Source organism: Pristiophorus japonicus, chromosome 3 (genome assembly GCF_044704955.1).
Source record: "Pristiophorus japonicus isolate sPriJap1 chromosome 3, sPriJap1.hap1, whole genome shotgun sequence".
Classification (NCBI taxonomy): Eukaryota; Metazoa; Chordata; class Chondrichthyes; family Pristiophoridae; genus Pristiophorus; species Pristiophorus japonicus.
This window is the reverse complement of record NC_091979.1, coordinates 256,538,432-256,556,129: the sequence shown is the minus strand read 5'-3', so window position 1 is coordinate 256,556,129 and position 17,698 is coordinate 256,538,432. Positions and strand designations below refer to the sequence as shown.

At 41.0% G+C, this 17,698-nt stretch overlaps 1 protein-coding gene across 1 annotated transcript in view; it reads right to left on the bottom strand.

The window, feature by feature from the left end:
- LOC139260238 (rab11 family-interacting protein 2) overlaps positions 1-17,698 on the bottom strand; it is a 90,579-nt gene that overhangs the window by 18,050 nt on the left and 54,831 nt on the right. The gene's annotated exons all lie outside the window — the stretch shown is intronic.

Genomic DNA, 17,698 nt, shown 5'->3' with positions numbered 1-17,698 from the left:
TCATGTTTGAAACTTTGATGCATAGCCCCACTAATCCTCTTTTCTCTGAAGATGTCCATTCTTATGGAGCGTCTTCATAGTTGGTCCTGTACAGGCCAACCCAAGATTGCAGTGCTCCTCGCAAACCAATGCAAGTTAACAAAAATAGACTTCGACAAATGATAATAGCCATTAAAAAAATTTCCCTCCTGCAATTGCTACACAATGCAAGATTTCCTTACCAAAGTGATAGGCAGGCTACCTGCTTTTAGATCGAAGCCAGTTGCATTCTATAACTAGATGCTAAAAGGTGCAGAAGAATAATCCAGCATGATTCACCTTTTTATTTTGTATTATTCCCCTTTCCTTGCATCCCACTCACAAATGGAGGTGACAAATTTGCACATCTACATTCAGCTACTCGAGTAAGCTAACCCCCCACCCCTCCTTGCAAAAAAACCCCCCAATTCATACAAATTATTACTCCCATCTAGCCTATAGCCTGGGGTACTTCTCAATATTTCCAGGACTGACCAATCAAGATCTGCCCGCTTTCAACAATTGCCATACATATTCTCTGTAGTGAAACTATGCACCGCATTAATATATGCTTTCAAAATCATACTCATCACTCCATAGTATCATGCATTTTAATGCATTGTCACCACGTCACTTTGATTTCTTTTTGAAAATTGAATAGTCTTCAGAATAGGGGAAATTAACCTGTTGAAGACTCAATCAACACACAACTCAAATAGAGAGCATCTTCCATTCATATTCAAACAATAATTCTGTGGCTATGATTCTCCCTCCCCTACTTTGCATTTCATACTTTCTATTTTTCCTCTTCTGATTAATTCATATTGTATTTCTTCAACTCATTTTGCCGCTAAAAGGCCAGGTGATATGTATTCTATCTTAATACTTGATCTTTTGGAAGAGAAATGAAAGTCAAGATTTTGGAATTTGTTATACCAATATGACTTTCCAATCTCCCATTGGAGCAGAGGTTAATAAGATTAGTTTAAATTTGAATTTTGATTGTTACAGATTTTAATGGATGCAAGATTAACAGACATGTGTGACTTAGTGCAAATAAAGGATATTCTATCTATAAATAAAAATAATAATTGGCCAAAATGAGGATACACAGCCTGAAGGACAGGATATATATATATATATATATATATATATATATATATATATGACATACACACACACCACACACCAAACAATAGCAACCTTGCTGTGAACAAGTCATCTACTGGAAAGCAGGGCTGCATCTCAGCATGAAATGGCAAATGTTACTTGAAGCTCTGTTTTTTTTTTTTTCGCTGCAGTTTTGAAAGCTACAACTAGGCTGCTTAGGTCAGGATCCGGACACTTTACCTTGCCAACAGCGCTGGGGTTCCTGACCAGAACTAAACCCAGTTGGAACCTAAAAATAGCCTTTAGCAGTATTGGGGGTTCATATAGGGGAGAGAAAGAAAAGGTCACATTACAACAAAAGGTCACAGCTGTAGGGAAAAAGGTGACCGGTGACTCAAGCCCCTACTAATTTCCATTATACTGGTCTGTAATCGTGATCTGAGGCATTCTACCCTGCTTGCTATAGGATTGATCTGAATGAGGCATTCTTTCATCAGGTATTGTCTGAACTCTAAAAAGACAGGAACCCTCCTTTGTGGCCTGCTTTTCATTCTCACATTGATGTGTCAAAGACATGATGGACTTGTTCATTCAAAGCTCCTTTTTTGATCTCACTCAGAAAAATGAGTGAAGTGAACTGGATTGAATTAGCTGTGGTGAAAATGGAGAACAGCTCCATTTATAGAAGTGTGGCAGTAATTTATAGTGCCCTTTCTTCATCTGATGTTGTTCTCATGTCAGACAAGCTGGAGGATATGGTGGTCAATTGCTCAGATGGTCTGTGGCTAAAGGTTAAAGAGGCAGGCCCTAATTACCACACACGACAAACTGAAGCCAATTTATTTGTAGAAGGAATTCATTGCAATCCATTTAAAGGCAATACTACAGAAATTATATATCATCACCTATTAAGGACAAGTTGAATGAAAAATATTGAAGATGTGACAAAATAAAATATTTTTTAAAAACTGCTGAGATGTCACAGTAGCATTTTGAAGTTTATTATATTGGTAATATAAAACATAGTAATACCCTATAGAACAGAAACTATTTTCAGGCTCACATTAATTAATAATTTTTAAAAAAGTTAGTGGTGAGATTTAGTCAAGGCCAAAAAAGTTATATTAACCCAGAATACGTGTTTACTAACCTTTGATTATAAGTAAACTTGTAGCCTAACAGGTTAACGTTCAATTGCAAAGATTTTTTTTCCCAGGTAATCAACAGCAAGACTCAAGAGCAATCGTAATGTTAAATCATATTTTCCTGTGCTGTGTCAGAATAACCTCAGTATTATACTGTGCTTCTAAGTACCAGCAGTGATTCAGTGGGTAGCACTCTTGTCTTGGAGTCCGAAGTTTGTGGGTTTAAGTCCCACTCCAGGGACCTGAACACAAAAATCTCGGCTGACACTCCAGTGCAGTGCTGAGGGAGTGCTGCACTGACGGAGGTGCCATCTTTCGGATGAGATGTTAAACAGAGGCCCCATCAGCTCGCTCAGGTGGACGCAAACAGATCCTGTGGCACGATTTCGAAGAAGAGCAGGGGAGTTATCCCCAGTGTCCTGGCCAATATTTATCCCTCAATCAACATCACAAAAAACAGATTAAATGGTCATTATCACATAGCTATTTGTGGGAGCTTGCTGAGTGCAAATTGGCTGCTGCGTTTCCTACATTACAACAGTGACTACAGTCCAAAAAGTACTTCATTGGCTGTAAAACGCTTTGGGACATTCGGTGGTCGTGAAAGTCGCTTTATAAATGAAAGTCTTTCTTTCTACACCATAATAATGTTGAAAATGGAATGCTATTTAAAACTCTGAATATCTATGTGGAATAAATGTCAGGCGGTACATTTAATCAATTCCATCTCTAGTTTCTGTTGATGCTCATAAACCACGAGAGTCCATAAAAATAAATTCTTGTCCATTGATGTAAAAAAGAAACTGAAAAATTCATAATCACTCACCTCACTGTAAACATTCAGCTGGAGGAGTTACAAAATGAATTGCGATGAGTGCATTGCAGAAAGAACATCTATTGTTATATTAGTGGCCCTCCCTTAGCTGAAGATTTGTAACTTTGCCCTAGTATTAGTGATAACTTGTATTTACACCGTCCCATGATGTTGAGGATCACTAGTTTAACATGGACATCAGGTCATACGGCCGGTTGAGATCACAAGAGTTTAAGCGTTTGTTCAGCTCCAAAAGAACAAAACAAGTGGAATAGCTTTACAAGTTCAAGAGCAATCAGACTGCAGTTGCACCTTTCTGCAAATATAAGAATTTGCACAAGCAACACATTTTTTCCTCTCCAATATAACAACAAAAAAAAAGGGATGCAAAGTTGTATTTTTGAAGAGCTCCTTTGGCCTGGCAGCAGAATTGTGGACCCAGGATTGGGGGGGGGGGGGGGGGGTGGCGGAGAAATTTAGTAGTGCAGTGGGCTTTTACTCAATGACGTAGGAATGTCTGTACAGGCCAATGAGTGAAAACTGCATTGTTGGCCTGCAAGACAGGACGAGCTGCTCAGTCAACGAATGACCACAAAAGATGGTGGCCTCAGCTTACACACGCGTACAAAGAAATTGAACCAACACATCGATCCATTACACTTATCCATTGAGCTATTGGGAAAGCTTAATTTGGCTGTGATAGATGATCACAGGTGTTCAACCTCAGTATTTATGAACTTCTTAAGAGCTCATTATTAATCTGCCTTGTTATCTCCAAGGATCCACTAAAAGGAATTGGTAATAACCTGTCCAGTTAAACTGTTATGCTTCCCGCCAGACTGTCCAGTAACTCTTAAGAGCTCATTAATTACCTGTTCTGTTTCTCTATGGAGAAAGTTAATTACCTGTCTGGTCTTTCAATGGAGCTCGTTAATAACATGTCCAGAATTTCTACAGAGCCTTTGATAACACATTCATATTATACTGAGCTTTCTTTTACCACTTGTCAAGAGCTGCAAATTGAGAAATTTTCACATAATTTGTACAAAATTTTGGGGGTAATTTTGTCTCAAAGTCTTTTCACATTAACAAAGGTTAATAGATTGTCAGAAGAAAAGTCATCACACCACTAGGTTTTTGCAGCTGAATATTCACAACCTACTGTAAACCAATACATTTTCTCTTGCAATATCTCATCACAATTTAGCAATTAGCAATTACAAAAACAGTTACGGATTTTAATGCAGTGAGAAACGACATAGTTGAACTAAACAAATCTGGTTTTCAGTTTTTAATAACATAATTCTTCTGCAAGACAAAGGCCAGATTATGGTGACAAAATTATCCAAGAAATATACAATAGCCAAGATATTGAAATTGGTACAGTTTAAAAAGATGTTTTAACGCGAGCACTGTATTTTCCAACTGTAATAAATGTCAGCATTTTTATTCATTTCCCAATGAAGTGGTATAAAGATACCCTGATAGCCATTCAATTCTTTATACATAGATGGACAGATGCAATAATAGATTTATGATGAATGAGTTGTATTTTACAAATCTGATGGACAAGATAAGTGCATTTTGTAATGCCAATATTAGACTGAAAATAATTGGTCTTCTGGCTACCGATTTCTAAATTCACCTTTAGTCATGCCAAAAGCAGATCTTACAGTATTCAAATATTTGCTCCATTTGAAATGACAGAATTGGCCAATCGTGTGCAAAGGACTCCACTTTGAAGAAACTAACAATTGGCTTACAGCCACAATACTGCAGTGAGTCATTCATTATTTTATTAATTTATTATACCCCTAAACTAAATGTAAAAAAAAAACTGGAAACTTAGCAACTACACATAGAATCATAGAATGGTTACAGCACAGGAAGCCCATTGAACCCGTGCCAGATGGCAGAAAATATGATGGTGTGCCGGACCCTACTGGGTTAAGAACCACAGTCTTGGAACAGAGGGGAAAACAAACTCCAACCACCTAGCAGCCAACCTGGTACAGACACGATGGGCCAAATAGTCTCCTTCTGTGCTATAAAGTGCTATGATTCCACCTATTCGTAAAAGAATAGGCCATCTTATGGATTTGAAAATAGTGCATGATATTTGATGGGGGGGGGGGGTGGTAATGAAGAGACAAAACTTTAAAGAAGGTTTGGGAATAAATTGCATTACTATTACTTCAATATGTAAACCATCAGGTAAATGACGTAAAATGTATAAGCGGATTTAAAAACCAGAGTGTGCCATGATCTTTGGTCCAGCCACAAACTCCATCCCCTAGCCACAGACTTCATCCCTCTCTCAGTTTGCTGTCTTAAGGCTGAACCAGACTGTTCCGCAACCATGTTGTCTTATTTGACCCCGAGGTGACCTCCATCAAGACCACCTACTCCCACCTCCATAACATAGCCAGTCTCTACCCCTGCCACAGCTCATCTGCTGTTGAAACCCTCATCCATACCATTGTTACCTCTAAACTTGACTATTCTAATCCTCTCTTGGTGGCCTCCCATCTCCCACCTTCCCACCCTCCCATAAACTTGACCTCATCTGCCCGTATCCTAACTTGCATCAAGTTCCGTTCACCCATCACTCCTATGCTCACTGACCTACATTGGCTCCTGGTCTGGCAATGTGTCGATTTAAAAATTCTCATCCTCGTTTTCAAAACACTCCATGGCCTTCCCCCTTCTTATCTCCGTAACCTCCTCCAGCCCAACAATCTTCCGAGATATCTGCGCTTCTCCATTTTTGGCCCCTTGCTCATCCTCAATTTTAAATTGCTCCACCATAGGCAGCCTTCAGCTGCCTGGGCCCTAGACTTCTCAAGCCTCCCCACCTCTCTATCCTCCTTTAAACCAACCTCGCTGGCTGGACTTTAGATCACCGGTCTTAATATCTCCTTATGTGGCTCATGTTGACACCACTCTTGAAGTGCCTTTGGACGTTTTATTGTATTAAAGGTGCTATATAAATGCAAGTTGTTGGTTGGTGGTGGTGGGAGAAGAATCTGAAGATAGGTGGGAAAAAACATTTGTGTTACATGTTACATCAGTTTGTAGCTGTTATTTTGACACTAACTACAATAAAGTTAGTCTCCATTTCAGAAATAAAAAAACTATTTTACAGCAATATAAAGCAGAATTATAACAATCAAATGAACAGAAACAAAAGTCTCTTTTGAATGACTTGAGAGAAATCACCTTAACTGTAGGACAAGAAATGTAAAAAGTAAAAGAATGTGTGATTAAGATGTCAAGCTGGGTTCTAAAATCACATGAGTATAAAGATCCAACAGGAAATTTTATTAGCCACATTTGGATTCCCAATTAGCCACTTGTGGCTAGTGGTCACTGTATTGGAAAATTCTGGGAGTAGGAGAGAGATGTGTCTCAATTTCAAGCTATTGGCAATGTGGGAAAAGCATTTTTGGAGATTGGAAGAAGGAATGTCAGAGGAGCACCAACTTTAACATTGCTGACCAAAGAGAAAAACAACAGGTTGTGATGTTGGAAGCTAGATGAGAGAAGCTATTTTAGACAATTTTGCAGGATCCCCTTAGTAGATGATACACTGCCTCCACCAAGACATCACAATGGATTATTGTGTCTGGCTGATCAACACTTTAACCAGATGGAAAGCATGTAAAGATCTGGATCTTGTTTTGCTTTGAGAGTTTTAAAATTCTGGCAGCAACACCCTTGAATATTAATTGATATTATCTCTCTGGTGGAATCTCTTTATTACATGGTGACTCACAAGTATTAATTGTGGCATACCATAAAGGATCATGCCATTTGTTTACAAATTGCAGGGCAGGGGGAATATGCTAGGTTTTCAATAGCTGTGCAACCTGTTGAATTATCAGTACTCTAGTTGCCTTACATGACAAATGCACAGTTAATCATCATACCACAAAACAAGCTCAGAGCTTCACTTAATTAAAATCTGAATGATCAGAACCAAATACAAAGCCAACTGGATATTTCAAAGCCGACACTGCATGTTTCCCAACATTAGGTGAACCATTTTCCATAGGATAAATGGAATATACATGATTATAAATGCATTTTTAAAACATCAAAATCCACATGTAGCTATTTGCATTTGGTACTTTCAATTTGGATAACCTAGTTCTCGGTATATCGTTCAGTCATTAAAGTAAAATGAACTACCCTGCAGAATTTCTCAATCTTTTGACGTATCCTCTGCATCCTAAACATAGAAACAGGAGTAGGCCATTCAGCCCCTCAAGCCTGTTCCTCCATTCAATGAGATCATGGCTGATGTGCATCTTAACTCCATCCACCTGCCTTGGCCCCATATCCTTTTATATTCTAGTCAAACTCAGATTTAAAATTATTAATTGAGCTAGCATCTTCAGATTGTGGGAAAGCGTTCCACAATTCTACCACCCTTTGTGTGAAGAAGCGTTTAGCAACTTCTCTCCTGAATTACCTGGCTCTGATTTTATCCCCTTGTCCTAGACTCCCCCACAGTGGAAAACAGTTCTCTCAATCTACCCCATCAATTCCTTTCAAAATCTTAAAACCACAATCAAATCACCCCATAACTTTCTATGTTGCAGAGAATACAAGCCTAGTTTATGTAATCTCTTCTCAAAATCTAACCCTTGGAGCCCTGGTAACATTCTGGTGAATCTGCACTGCACTTCTTCCAACATCAGTATATCCTTTCGAAGGTGCAGTGCGCAGAACTATACACAGTGCTCCAGATGTGGTCTAACCAGGGCTTTGTATAGCTGTAGCAAAACTTCTTGTCCTTTATAACTAGAGGGCTAGAATATAAAGGCCAACATTCCATTAGCCGGTTTGATTATGTTTTTGTACCCGACTCTACATTTTAGTGATCTGTATACATGGACCCCAAAATCTCCTTGAACCTCCAGTGTTCCTAGTTTTTCACCATTTAAATACTCGGATCTATCTTTTTTTGGTCCTTGAAATCCATCTGCCACAGTTTTGCGCACTCATAATTTATCAATGTCTTTGTAATTTTATGCTTCTGTCTAGACTACTTAAGGGCTCAATTTTCCCAGTATTTGCACTGTTTTTTTTGGAGTAGCCTGCTTTTTCTGGCCTAACTTAAAAATCCCCAATTTCCCCAATCAATTTGCATCAGCGTAACTCAGTTAGTTACGTTTTTTTTCTCAAAAGGGGGCATTATAAATCACCTATGCCAATTCTGGCCATTTATGCAACTTTGGCCAGCTAATAGTTATTCCATTTCTACTTAAGTCAGCGTGTGTGGCCTCTCGAGAAAACCCTTGCAGAAAGTTAAAGAAGTTGGCGCAGGCAAGTACATCGGAGGCCATTCGGCTTGGGCTAGGGACAGGAAGTGGAGTGGACCTGGACCGGAACGAAATCGGGGGCCACAGAACGGCGGGAAGGCACCGGAGAGGCTCGGGGTGAAGGGAGCAAGCTGGTCAGCATGAAATAGGAGGCCAGAGTGGCAGGAAGGCACCGGAGAGGGTCTCACCGCAGCTGACCAGGAAGGCACCTCACTTGGAGCTCTACTGCGCATGCGCGGCCATTTCAGCGACGTCAACAAAGTCAGTTTTCTCCCCCCACGCATGCGCAGAAGGCCCGGCACCTTTTTCCAGCGCAGACCGCTGGGTTCATCCCCCGAGGCGACTGGCCACGCTGAGCGGCTGTAGATTAGAAGCTAAACAGCGGGGAAACTTCGGAGATTTTTTCCTGGCACATTTATTTACCGAATTAAGCGGTGCAACTCTGGCAATGCCAGAAAAAGGGCTCGGGGAAAATTGAGTCCATTGTCAACAATCTTTGAGTCACCGGCAAACTTGGATATATGGCTCTCTATTCTGTTATCCAAGTCATTAATAAATAGTAAATAGTTGAGGCCCCAGCACAGAACCTTGTGGGACACTACTAATCACTTCCTTCCAATTTGAGTACATACCCATTATCCTTGCTCTATCTTCTAACCAATCTCTTAACTAGGTCTATAATTTCCCTTCAATTCCATGAGCTTTAATTTTAGCTACCAGTCTCTTATGTGGAACCTTATTGCATGTCTTCTGGAAGTCCATATAAACTATATTCATATACATTTCCCGAGTCTACTACTTTAGTTACTTCCTCAAAAAATTCTATTAGGTTCGTTAGACATGACCTATCCTTTTCAAATCCATGTTGGTTCTCTCTAATCAGCTCAAAATTTCTCCAAGTGCTCAGTCACTCTGTCCTTAATTATATATTCCAATTATTTCCCCACAACAGATGTTAGACTGACTCGTCTATAATTTCCTGGTTTCTCTCACTCACTTTTCTTAAATAAATCAAGTACAAGAAGTGCAAGTTAACAATTGGGAGAACAGACCTGGAGATAGTCCTTTTGGAAGACATTATTGACATCAAAAGCATCAGGCCATCACCTATGTAATTCTTCATCCCACATAAAAGGCACCTCTCCTGCAGGCTGATCGGTCAGTTCATTTCCAGTGGTCACAGATAAATTATACAACATAGCAAGTTCTACAGAAATGTAATATAGAAAAAAAGTAACTATACAAAGAAGTTCCAATGGGAGTAACCTTGGTATGTAAAGAATGAGTTCATTAGAAAAATAAGGAAGACCCCATGTGGTAAGTAATCTTATTTTTCATCATTCAGGAGCCTCCACATACCAAAGTTCGAACCCAGTAATGATTTGGAGATAAACTGTTTCATCTAAACCAGGAGGAACTCACTTGTAGTCAAAACAGACTTCCAAAACTGCAAAGCATCCTTGGCTGAAAATTGAAACAGTGATGTTTGGTGAAGTATCAGGGCTGCAATATTTCTAAAAATTAGCTCAAGATGTGGTCCCCGTGGAATGGACCTTGAACCTCACTGAAGGTTTGCTATCTGTCAAATATCAATGCTTTGTGCAACCAACTAGCCACTTAGCCATTCTTGGTTTAGAAACAAGGATAGCCTAGACAGTTTGGCAATTAAGTTAAGCTGATCAGCCACAGGTTTTCTGATTTCAGAGACAGTAGGTGAATCCAAAACAATTAGCATTACAATTTCAAAGAATTCAATAATTTATAGATTTACAGAAGAACATGGGAGTTTAAGCACTTCAGAAATTACAAATTGCTTGGAGGCATTTGAGAAAATCAAAGCAAATTGCAACTTCTACACAACATAAAATTAGATGAGAAAGTAGTCTTGGGAGAGCTGCCATTTATGGCAAGTAAATACACACCTAGTGGTGTAAATTTTACACAATACAGCAGCTGAATCTCACTCAGATTTGGCAGATACTCCTCCAGAGCAGACCACTCAATATGTAATCAAAAGTTGGAATAGTTTGTGTTATCTCCAGTGCAACAGTTGAAGCCAACATTACTCAAGAAACCAATGCACGTCAAAATCCACATCAAAACTAACCTAATACAAAAGCAAAATATTGCAGATGCTGGAATCTGAAACAAAACCGAAAATACTGGAAATCTCAGCAGGTCAGGCAGCATATGTGGAGAAACAGAGTTAACCTTTCAGGTCTGTGACCCTTTGTCAGAACTCAAACTTTTCCAGTTTTGACAAAGGGTCACCGACCTGAAAGGTTAACTCGGTTTCTCTCCACAGATGCTGCTTGACCTTCTGAGAGGTCCAACATTTTCTGTTTTGTTTAAGACTATCCTATCTGCTTAATATGAGCCAGATATTTCCTTTTTCTCTTCTATTTATCCCCTTCAAAAGTTCTGGCCATTATATCCCGTATAGTTAGCATGTGAACAGCAAATCCTTCTGAATTTATACATAAAAATAAGTACAATGGCAGCCCAAATCAACAAGAACCTGAAAGTCCAACTAGCTGAATCATATTGCTTATAGTTCAAGCTGGTTTGTATGTGCTCTGGATGAATCCAGAAACTGAGGTCATGCCACTAGGGATACTGAAGCTATCAAAGTAATTTTTTTTTATATCGATATAAAATATTATGCATGGTGGAACAAAATGTTCGAGGCCAACCAAATTTTGCTTCAAGTGAACAACATTGTTGAATCACAACTGAATCTATTACAACAAATTAAATGAGACAATTTCCTCTCGTGCACAGGATCATAAATAGGTTTATGAAGATCAGGTTTAAGATTTCACTACACCTAGTGCAAAAAGGAAATCTGCCAATACATTTTCAAAGGGATTGCCTGACTTGCTTATTCAGGACGTCAAACTGGCCTGTGAAGCCTGCACCTAGAGTTCAAAATGCCACAACAGCAAGTAAATGAGATCTTAGTACTTGTACAATATCCTATGAAGTGAAGTATTTAAAATCTTCCAACTAAAACCAACAAAGAATGACTAAAAAAATGATGAAGGGAAGATAGACTATGAAAGTAAACTAGCACGAAATATAAAAACAGATAGCAAGAGTTTCTATAGGTATATAAAAAGGAAAAGAGTGACTAGAGTAAATGTAGATCCCTTAGAGGACGAGACTGGAGAATTAGTAATAGGGAACATGGAGATGGCAGAAACTCTGAACAAATATTTTGTATCAGTTGGTAGAGGATACTAATAATATTCCAACAGTGGATAATCAAGGGGCTATGGGGGGGGGGGGGGGGGGGGGAGGAATTTAACACAATCACTAAGGAGGTGGTACTCAGTAAGATAATGGGACTAAAGGTGAATATATCCCCTGGACCCGATGGCTTACATCCTAGGGTCTTAAGAGAAATAGCGGCAGGGATAGTGGATGCATTGGTTGTGATGTACCAAAATTCCCTGGATTCTGGAGAGATCCCAGCAGATTGGAAAACTGCAAAAGTAACGCCCCTATTTAAAAAAGGAGGCAGGCAAAAAGCAGGAATCTATCGACCAGTTTAGCCGAACATCTGCCGCTGGGAAGATGTTGGAGTCCATTATTAAAGCAGTAGCAGGACATTTGGAAAAGCAAAATTCGGACAGGCAGAGTCAACATGGATTTATGAAGGGGAAGTCATGTTTGACAAATTTACTAGAGTTCTTTGAGGATGTAATGAACAGGGTGGATAAAGGGGAACCAGTGAATGTGGTGTATTTGGACTTCCAGAAGGCATCTGACAAGGTGCCACATAAAAGGTTACTGCACAAGATAAAAGTTCACAGGGTTGGGGGTAATATATTAGCATGGATAGAGGATTGGCTAACGAACAGAAAACAGAGTAGGGATAAATGGTTCATTCTCGGGTTGGCAATCAATAATCAGTGGTGTGCCACAGGGATCAGTGCTGGGACCCCAACTATTTACAATCTATATTAATGACTTGGAGGAAGGGACTGAGTGTAACATTGCCAAGTTTGCAGACGATACAAAGATGGGAGGAAAAGCAATGCGTGAGGATGACACAAAAAAAAAAATCTATAAAAGGACAGACAGGCTAAATGAGTGGGCAAAAATTTGGCAGATGGAGTATAATGTTTGAAAGTGTGAGGTCATGAACTTTGGCAGGATCAAAGAGCAAGTTATTATTTAAATGGAGAAAGATTGCAAAGTGCTGCAGTACAGCGGGACCTGGAGGTACTTGTGCATGAAACACAAAAGGATAGTATGCAGGTACAGCAAGTGATCAGGAAGGCCAATGGAATTTTGGCCTTTACTGCAAAGGGGATGGAGTATAAAAAACAGGGAAGTCTTGCTAGTTGTACAGGGTATTGGTGAGGCCACACCTGGAATACTGCGTGCAGTTTTGGTTTCCATATTTACGAAAGGATATACTTGCTTTGGAGGCAGTTTAGAGAAGGTTCACAAGGTTGATTCCAGAGATGAGGGGGTTGACTGATGAGGAAAGGTTGAGTAAGTTGGGCCTCTACTCATTGGAGTTCAGAAGAATGAGGTGTGATCTTATCAAAACATATAAGATTATGAGGGGGCTTGGCAAAGCGGATGCAGAGACGACATTTCCACCAATGGGGGAGACTAGAACTAGAAGGAACAATCTTAGAATAAGGGGTTGCCCATTTAAAACTGAGATGAGGAGAAATTTCTTCTGAGGGTTGTGGATCTGTGGAATTTGCTGTCTCAGAGAGCTGTGGAAGTTGGGACATTGAATAAATTTAAGACAGAAATAGAGAGTTTCTTAAAAGAGAAGAGAATAAGGGGTTATGGAGAGCGGCAGGGAAGTGGACCCGAGTCCATGATCGGATCAACCATGATCATATTAAATGGCGGAGCAGGCGAGGGGCCGTATGGCCTACTCCTGCTCTATTTCTTATGCTCTTAAAGTCATTGCTAAAAAGTCTTTCCTCTAGACTACTGAGGATCATAAGTAACAAATACTAGATTCTAATGGTATATTTGTTCGCTTTTGAATTGGACATGTACCCTGGTGTTACCAGTGTATGGGCAAGGGAAATCTTTGGAAAGCAATAGCTTTTGATCAAAATTATACTGCATAGCCTCTCAATTGCATTGCAGCTTATTTTTTTTTAAATAAAAGTGCTAAGACAGTTGAACAAAAGTTTTTTTGGATACTGCTGGAAATTAAAATGAATTATTTTGAAGTTTTCAGCAATGGAATATAGCTTTTGATCCCCATGTACTTCAAAGGAGCAGCATGGAGCCCGACCCGGCATTCGGCACGGCGGGCCTGACCTGCAAGGACCATCAGCAGGTCGGGGCCTTCAAAAGGAGCATACCACGTAAAGGTACAGCGCGTGCTGGAGAGCGATGGCTGCGAAGAGGGTGACTAGATTGGATGTCACCAAGGTCCATGTCGGTGATTGGAGCATGGATAGGTACAGCAGGAGCGGTGAGTGATCTTGGAGCGACATTATCGGGTCCCAGGAGAGGCGAGAGTTCAGGGCCCTGAAGAGGCGAGGGCCCAGGGCCAGCACTGACTGCGATGTGTACGCACTAAGTCTGTGTAGCAGTGCTGGTCTCCAGTCGTCTTGGTTAATCCTCACCACTGGACCAAAACCTAGCTTGGTTAAGCCCGTGTGGTGGCTGGTATGCAATGGCCACCACGTTAAAAAAATCCACGCACAGGCATCTTCCACCCTTCAACATGTAGTTCGGGGCCTGGAATATTAGGTCCTTCATTGAAACACCTGTTATCTCATCCCTTTTTGGCGTGGAAGCAAGTCATCCTCGATATGAGGGACCGATTATGATGACGACGACGACGACGACAACAAGTGGAAGCAACACCATAAGGAAAATATTTTGCATGGTAGTATTGTTTAAATTGTTAGACCAGTGATTGTGCTTACGGATGTACACTGAAACGCTACAAGTAGTTATTATGGGCCCAAGTTTCCACACGCGCCTAGAACGGCGCAGTCCCGACCTGGACGCCCGATTTTCGCGCCACAAAGTGCGCCTAAAAAAATCCTCCGTATTCTCCACCTCCCTGCAGGTCCTCTGGCCCTCGGCGCAACGCAGCTCGAGCTGTGGGGGGCGCGGAACCAGGTCCCTGCGCTGAAAACAGTGCTGGGACCTCTGCACATGCGCGCTACATGTGCAGTAGCTCCAGGCGCCCAAAGCACGCAGCCCCTAGCCCTGGCCGAATGGCCTCACTGGAGCTGCGTGAATAAGGCTCCTCCCACGGCCAGCTCCTGCTCCCCCCGCCCCCGCCCAGACCCGACACCCGCTCCCCCCCGGACTGGACTGGACCAGATTCCCGCTCCCCCCGCCCCGGACCCGACCCGACCCAACTCCCGCCCCTGGACTGGATCCGACCTGACCTCCCCCTCCCCGACCTGACCTCCCCCTCCCCCCGACCCAAACCAACGCCACCTACCTGTAAATCTGGTGCTGGGGACGGGCCCTGCCCGAAGTCTCGGGCCGGCCCGTTCAGCCTTCGGTCCCGAAAGGCCTGCCTAAAGCACTTTCACAGGTAGGAAGATGGTTTATTTAATCTTTTCTTTGCTTATAAATATTTATTCCGGTTGGATTTATTTGTATAATATTTGTAGAAGTATAAATAAGGATTTATTATAGAATTTAATGACTTCCCTTCCTCCCCTTCCCCCCGCCCCCCCCCTCGTTCTGGACGCCTAATTTGTAACCTGCGCCTGATTTTTTAATGTGTAGACAAGGTTTTTTCAGTTTTACAAAAATCTTCACTTGCTCCATTCTAAGTTAGTTTGGAGTACGTTTTCACTGTGGAAACTTTGAAATCAGGCGTCACTGGCCGGACACGCTCCCTTTTGAAGAAAAAATTCTGTTCCAAAGTGGAACTGTTCTACCTGACTAGAACTGCAGAAAATAAAATGTGGAGAATTGCGATTTCTAAGATCCATTCTCCAACCAGTTGCTCCTAAAAATCAGGCGCAAATCATGTGGAAACTTGGGCCCTATAAATTTGAGAAATAACTATGCATATAAAACATTAGTACTTTTGTAACAGAAAAAGGCTATCAGACACAACAAATGACTCCCTTTAGTGATTAAATCCACCACAAGCTTTCTCACCATGGTCGCCATATTATAAAAAGGATAGAGGCACTGGAGAGGGTTCAGAGAAAATTTACAAGGATGATACCTGAAATGCGAGGGTATACATATCACGACAGGATGAACAGGCTGGGTCGCTTTTGTCTTGACAAAAGGCAGAGGTGTGACCTAATAAGAGGTTTTTAAAATTAATAAAAGGTTTTGATAGAGTAGTGAGAGAATGTTTCCACTTGTGGGGAAGAGCAAAACTAGAGGCCATCAATATAAGGTAGTCACCAAGAAATCCAATAGGGAATTCAGAAGAAAATTCTTTATCCAAAGAGTCACTACCACAGAGTGGTTGAAGCAAATAGTATAGATGCATTTAAGGGGAGGCTAGCCAAGCATACTTTGCTAACGATATAAAGATGGGAGGAAAAGCAGTGTGAGGAAGACACAAAATCTGCAAAAGAACATAGACAGGCTAAGTGAGTGGTCAAAAATTTGGCAGATGGAGTATAATGTTTGAAAGTGTGAGGTCATGCACTTTGGCAGAAAAAAAAAATCAAATAGCAAGTTATTATTTAAATGGAGAAATATTGCAAAGTGCCGCAGTACAGCGGGACTGATGCTACTGTGCATGAAACGCAAAAGGATAGTATGCAGGTACAGCAAGTGATCAGGAAGGCCAATGGTATCTTGGCCTTTATTGCAAAGGGGATGGAGTATAAAAGCAGGGAAGTCTTGCTACAGCTATACAGGGTATTGGTGAGGCCACACTTGGAATACTGCGTGCAGTTTTGGTTTCCATATTTACAAAAGGATGCACTTACTTTGGGGACAATTCAGAGAAGGTTCACTAGGTTGATTCCGGGGATGAGGGGTTGACTTATGAGGAAAGGTTGAGTAGGTTGGGCCTCTACTCATTGGAATTCAGAAGAATGAGAGGTGATCTTATCAAAACGTATTAGATGATGAGGGGGCTCGACAGGATGGATGCAGAGAGGATGTTTCCACTGATCGGGGAGACTAGAACTAGAGGGCATGATCTTAGAATAAGGGGTCGCCCATTTAAAAGAGAGATGAGGAGAAATTTCCTCAGGGTTGCGAATCTGTGGAATTCACTGCCTCAGAGCTGTGGAAGCTGGAACATTGAATAAATTTAAGACAGAAATAGACAGCTTCTTAAACGATAAGGGGATAAGGGGTTATGGGGAGCGGGCGGGGAAGTGGAGCCGAGTCCATGGTTCGATTAGCCATGATCTTATTGAATGGCGGAGCAGGCTCGAGGGGCCGTATGGCTATTCCTGTTCCAATTTCTGATGTTCTTATATGAAGGAGAAGGGAATAGAGGGTTATGCGGATAGATTTAGAAGATAGATGGGAGGAGGCTCGAGTGGAGCATAAACACCGGCATGGACTAGTTGGGCCGAATGGCCTGTCTGTGTCGTATATCCTATGTAATCATATTACTTAATGATCTCTCTTTCAGATCCATCTAGTTGACTCTTGAATCCACTTCAGTGGTCTTCACTGATAGACTTGCCCATCGAGTGAAAATATTCTAGCTGACATCGACTCGACTTCTTAATTTTGAACTTGTGCACCTGGTATGACTATGCTCTGAATTTTACTCTTGTTCCTTTCAAGCTGCAAACTTTCTCCCCCACCATGTTAAGTCAGGATTCATCTTGGACTCCTACCCATTCTTTCCTCAAAGAATAGGATTTTTTTTAGCTCTTAATTTTTCCCTTACTTGTACTCAGGCTTTTAAAACCAAAGTTAGTTATCACTTAATCACTACTTCTTGATATCTCGTCTTCTCTTTCAATCTTTGCAATTTGGAGACATCCTGTAATATGGGCTCAGCCCTTCACAATTGTTTCCCACCGCCACTGAAATGAATAAAATAGGAAGGAAACATTTAAAGGTATACCTTCAGATACCCATTATGCAGGAGATCTGCAAATGCACAAGTGGATTGAACTAGGAATTAAAATATGACCCCCAGTTCAGCCGCATCTTTGCTTCAAATATACCAGCATTTACTTTACAACTATCTGTTAAAAATGTTAAATTAGAAGAAAACAAATCACATATCCATAAATCCAATTTCTAGCAGCCAATTCCGCAAAAACAATTCAAGTTGCACTTTTTGAACTTCTAACCTAATTAGCTAATGGCTGCATGTAGATGTCACC